Source organism: Lemur catta, chromosome 7 (genome assembly GCF_020740605.2).
Source record: "Lemur catta isolate mLemCat1 chromosome 7, mLemCat1.pri, whole genome shotgun sequence".
NCBI classification, from domain to species: Eukaryota; Metazoa; Chordata; class Mammalia; order Primates; family Lemuridae; genus Lemur; species Lemur catta.
Genome location: NC_059134.1, coordinates 95,384,000 through 95,389,999, shown reverse-complemented (window position 1 = coordinate 95,389,999; position 6,000 = coordinate 95,384,000).

Genomic DNA, 6,000 nt, shown 5'->3' with positions numbered 1-6,000 from the left:
ATGACATTAAAGTTCTGTGCATCTTACAGGCATGCTACATCATGGCTCATCTTTGCCTGCATATAATTACTGATGGAATCAAGGGTACAAAGGTCCAGCTTATTTACCTTGATTTGGACATCTTTGAGGCCATCCCTATCTCAAAATTGCCTATGATATGGGCTTTTCATGCAACAGCGTTCATGTCAGTTTCTCCCTCTGTCCAGTGTACTTCCCACTGTATTGTTACAAGTGCTATTCCCTAGGGCACACACCAATAAACCCTGCATACATACCTCTATTAGAAATTATTTCTTTGAAAACCCAACTGACAAATTTTTCTAACAGTTTTCTTTATTTCTTGATTTTGGAAGTATCAGGAGTTGAGTTCTTATTGTTCTCATTTTCTGGTTTCTTCTTATCATAGTTTTGTATGGAGTCACGCTGATTTTTGTCTGCTGTTCATTTTGGAGTCCTGACATAAGTCTGCTATTTGGGTAGAGAGAAAGTCCATTGTTTTGGTGTCTTGTATTAATAAGATTTCTCGTTCATAAATGACCTCTTTTTATTTTCTTTTAGCATAGTAATACTTTTTAAGTGAGGAAAGGATTAGAGTACCTTTAGATTTTGTCATTTTTCTTTGCTTCCTGAAATCCTAATTTCCTTTTCTCCCTTCTCTTCTTTTACCACCAACTCTCCCAAGAGGGCCTTTCATTGCTACTCATCTTCATCTTCCCCAGAAGTGATGCTTTTTGAATATGTCATCATAGATCCTCCACACTTTCATTCCATCCCTGTACTCCACATTGATTTTCCAGACCGCAGACCTCATTCTTTAGTGACGTCAAAACTAGTGTGACTTACAACCTTCTGGGTGATTCAGGCTATACTCCATCTCTCTTGGGCTTTCATCTTTCCTCTCCTCTTCTTCACGGTCTCTTCAGGCTTCCTTCACTTTCCTCTCATGCTTGAATCATGAGCTGCAGAGGTATCTCTGTTGGGATTTGATGTTACTTTCTGTATATAGAGGTAATTAGAAGTTCATAATATTCTCAGTGTCTTAGTTATGCTGAATATCCTAGTTCTATGAGATATTATATATTTATATGTATTTTTTTTGGAGGATGTGTAGAGATAGTTAGATTTAAGGAGCTGCCATTATTATATAAAAGACATATGAATATCAAGTGTGAAAAAATGTCTGTATTTATTTTTATTTTTCCTTATATAATTTCATAATAATCTCTTTTAAATTATAGGTCTTAATTTCTATATTTCTTTTTTAGAAAGATTCTTTTCTTCTGGACAAAACTTCTAACTTGTATTTGATATGTGGATATTATCTCATCTGAATTTCATTGAAACTTTTAGTGAGTTGATTAGCTATGATCTTGTGCCATTCCCTTTAAGTATGTTTGCAATACACAAACGCTCGTGCTTTTCTTTTTACTCCAGTGTCTTCTTGGTTTTTGATTTTACAATATATGCTGATTAATTTAAAAAAAGAATTCTTGTTTATGCAAACTTATATCTTTGCTGTTAATAAATGACTTACCCTTTGCTGTTGGATTTCTATTTTTTTTTCCACTTAATTGTCTTAAAGTTATTGTCCAGGAGGAGATTCTAGAAATACAGCATGCACTGGAAGGAACATGTGGGAGGGAGGTCTCAGTTCTCTGGGGCATGATTCCTCAGTGAATATAATTTGAATGTGGCCTTGGGGATAAACAGTTTGAACATCTCAGTGAAGTATTTTCCTGTTTATTGTTAAGTGTCCAGTAATGTCTTTCCTAATCAGGGAGAAGATTTCCCCTTGGGTATTAATGTTACCATGAAGATATAAAGTATTAATAAATACCATTACCTTATTAGACATGAACCATAATAATTATGTCATACAAATACTTTAAAAATATCCAAAACAAAGCTCATTTTTCAGATTATCCAGTTTTGTGCACTATTGACTAAAAATAGTATAAAAGTTTTGTTCAAATTATTTAGGTCAGTAAGTGAGGTTTTAAATTTGTTTAATTCTTGATACATATTCCCAACACCTTTCAAATATATCAACTGTTTATTCTTGAAGCTAACTCTGGATAATTCCATAATCCAAACTGTAAAATGTTTATGAAAGTTGAAGAAGATGGTCATTCTTTGTGCAGGTAAAAAGAGATATGTCCCTGTGTGACAAGGCATTTACAGCTTCGGTGACTGAGTGTGCCCTTTTCTTCACAGTCACGCCTGGATTGATATGGTGGCAATTCTGACTTGTCTGCTATCAAAAGAAGCTGTTACCTTCTAGGACCAAAGATAAACTTGCAGAAGCCTGGCTTTGTAACAAGTGACCAAAGATGAACTAGAAATCCAGGTAACATATTTACAAAAACTGTTCATTGCTATTATATTACTGGCAAAATAGACTTTGAATGAATTGTGTATATTTCTTAACAAGATGGTTTTATCATTTGATCTCAAATGTTTTTTTCCAGAATCTCCAACAATAAGGTAGCACATGCATTTGTTTCATTGTATAGGATATTATTAGAATAAGTGCAATGGCCATTCTTTTGTCCAAATTTTTCACTAGATTTACTTAAATGTAAACTGAAATAGAGAAAATGCATAACACAACATAACAATATAATGTGACAAATATGTGGTCTTCAGAATAAATTCTTTTATATTGCTTTATATAAGTTTGAGAACCCAATTATTTATTTGTATTTTCATACATTAAAGTTAATAGTGAGGATTTCTATAGCTCTTTACAAATTGTACCTTTTATATGTATTTTTAAATGTTCTGGTTCTGTATAGATGTTTTATTTCTGCTGATTTTTTTTTTTATTTTTCTAAAACATACATAATATACTGTTGTGCAACCATCATCACTATCCATCTCCAAAATTTTTCATCATTCCACACTGAAACTGTGTACCCGTAAACAATAATTCCACATTCTCCCCTCCTCCCCTTAACCACCGGTAACCACTGTTGCACTTTCTGTCTCTATGAATAGGACTATTCCAGGTGCCTCATAAAAGTGAGATCATAATGTATTTTTTCCTTTGTGTCTGGTTTCTTTCATACCTCAGCATGTCTTCAGTGTTCATCTATGTTGCAGCATGTGTCATAATTTATTCATTTTCAAGGCTGTTTTTTTAATTGTATCATATTACGGGGTTACAAATGTTTAGGTTACATATTCCCTTTGCCCCACCCAAGTCAGAGCTTCTAGCATGTCATCCCCCAGATGGTGCACACCACACCCATTATGTGTGTATATACCTATCCACTCCTCCCCCTCCATCTGCCTGATACCCGGTGGATGTTACTACCATATATGCACTTAAGTGTTGGTCAGTTAATACCAATTTGATGGTGAGTACATGTGGTGCTTATTTTCCCATTCTTGTGATACTTCACTTATTACAATGGGCTCCAGCTCTATCCAGGATAATAAGAGGTGCAAGGTCACCATTGTTTTTTTGTGGCTGAGCGGAACTCCATGATATCCATATACCACATTTTATTAATCCACTCATGTATTGATGGGCACTGGGGTTGTTTCCACATCTTTGCAATTGTGAATTGTGCTGCTATAAACATTCTAGTGCAGATGTCTTTTTTATAGAATGCCTTTTTCTTCTCTGGGTAGATGCCCAGTAATGGGATTGCTGGATCAAATAGTAGTTCTCCTTGTAGCTCTCTGAGGTATCTTCATATTAGTTTCCACAGAGGTTGCACTAGTTTGCAGTCCCACCAGCAGTGTATGAGTGTCCCTATCTCTCCACATCCACACCAAATATCCCATTGTGTGTGTATATCACAATTTGTTTATTAATTTATTAGTTGATGGAAATTTGAGTTGTTTCTACCTTTTGACTAGTGAATACTGCTTCTATAAACATTGATGTACAAATATTTGTTCCAGTCTCATAAATATTCTTTTCTGCATATGCCCAAAATAACATTTTGATATGTAAATTAATAGCCCCTTATCACAAAATGTGGAAAAATGTTCTGGGAAATCGAGTTACTCATTAAATTCATGAACCTGCACTTATGCCTTCTTAGAAAGAGTATTTTAGTCTCTGTGGAAAAAGAGATTATGAAATTTGTTGGGTATAATCTCTACAGAACCTAAAGGAAAATGCCAACGTCTCCTTCTGCCTATGAGTTAATTGCACGGACATTTTCTCATTTTTAAGTTCTTAGAATGTAGTGAATGAAATTGAACACACCACAGTATGCACTCAGTTGACCCTCTAATTTCCTAAAAGGACCCTCAGATTAAATTTAGTTTCAATGATAAATTTCAAAGAGGGAAACAAGGTATAGAGAAAGACAGTGAATTTCCACACAGTAATGTGAGTGGGAATGGAAAGGACAACCTCCATAGCTATGTAAAATAATGACAATCCATCCATCCTATAGGGAATGTTTCCTATCCAGGAGAGGAGAGTGGATAGAGAGGAGAGTGGACTTGGAGAAATTTATATAATATCAATTGCAAAAATGTGGCACTAAAATTATATGGGAAAACAAATAATAGTAAATAGTATTTTGAATTTATTTAGTGTTTATTATTTGCCAAAAAATTTTGGTGAGCTTTATTTGCACTGTCCTATTTAATCCTTAAAACTACTTTCCATGTTAGGTGCTATTATAATTCTCATTACACAGATGATGCTGTTGAATAATTTATCCAAATATACCCATTTGGTGTATATGGATTCTGAAGCTCAAATTCCAAACCAGAATTTGGAAAATGAGCTCTCTGAAACTATAGTAATGCAGGCATACCAGCCCACCCTTGCAAAATTACAAAGAAGTATAAAACAAAACTGACCATGACTGTATATGAGATTGGCAATTTAACTTCTCAGATTATTGCTTTCTTTATTTGTCAGAAAAGTCCATTCAACCACATGCAGGTTTTAGAGATAGTATTTTTACATTATTATGAAAATACTAACTTAGAAAAAATGTGATATTTCTTTAAAATTTATCTTGTTTGGAAAACAATCTGATGAACTGATTAGATGTTTATTAGCACCTCAAATTCGTCCTGCATCATATCTATGGTCAATGCTTTATTATTCAAAACAGCTATTGTTTACATAGGAAACAGTTTTTATTGTAAAGAGAGTTAAATAGAAATATTTAGGTATGGATTATGATCATATATTTCAATTAAACTCAAAACTCGCATACTATACAAGCGATTTATTTTTATCTTATCTTGTTGAATTTGGCATAGTATAGATCTACTTGATTTACATTATTTTAATTGTCATGTGGGATACACCATGGATTGACATTTTTGAGCATTTCTTAATGATTTATTCGTTCTCATTGAATATGTTAAGAAATTTGAAGAATCTCTGATGTTTGAATCAGATATGTTTCTTTTTTTCGTAAAACATAATCTTGATAAAGTGTAGAATTTGTTGTTGTTGTTGTTGTTGTTGTTGTTTTTGAGACAGAGTCTCGCTCTGTTGCCTGGGCTAGAGTGCTGTGGCGTCAGCCTAGCTCACAGCAACGTCAAACTCCTGGGCTCAAGCAATTCTCCTGCCTCAGCCTCCCGAGTAGCTGGGACTACAGGCATGTGCCACCATGCCCAGTTAATTTTTTCTGTATATATTTTTAGTTGTCCATATAATTTCTTTCTATTTTTAGTAGAGACAGGGTCTTGCTCTTGCTCAGGCTGGTCTCAAACTCCTGAGCTCAAACAATCCACCCACCTTGTCCTCCCACATGCTAGGATTACAGGCGTGAGCCACCACGCCCGACCCTAGAATTTTATATCATTCATATGGCTTGATAATTTTTGATAGTTTAGAATAATAATAATGCTGCTAAGACATTTTTTAATAGTGAAATATTGCCTGAGCACTTACAGTGTGATACACAAGTAAATCTTGTAAGTGCTCAAGGGTTGAGCAAGAGACATCCTCCTGCTGGAAGTTATCCCTTGAATGCTCAGACAGCTCCTATGAACTGTGAGTATTAATTTTGT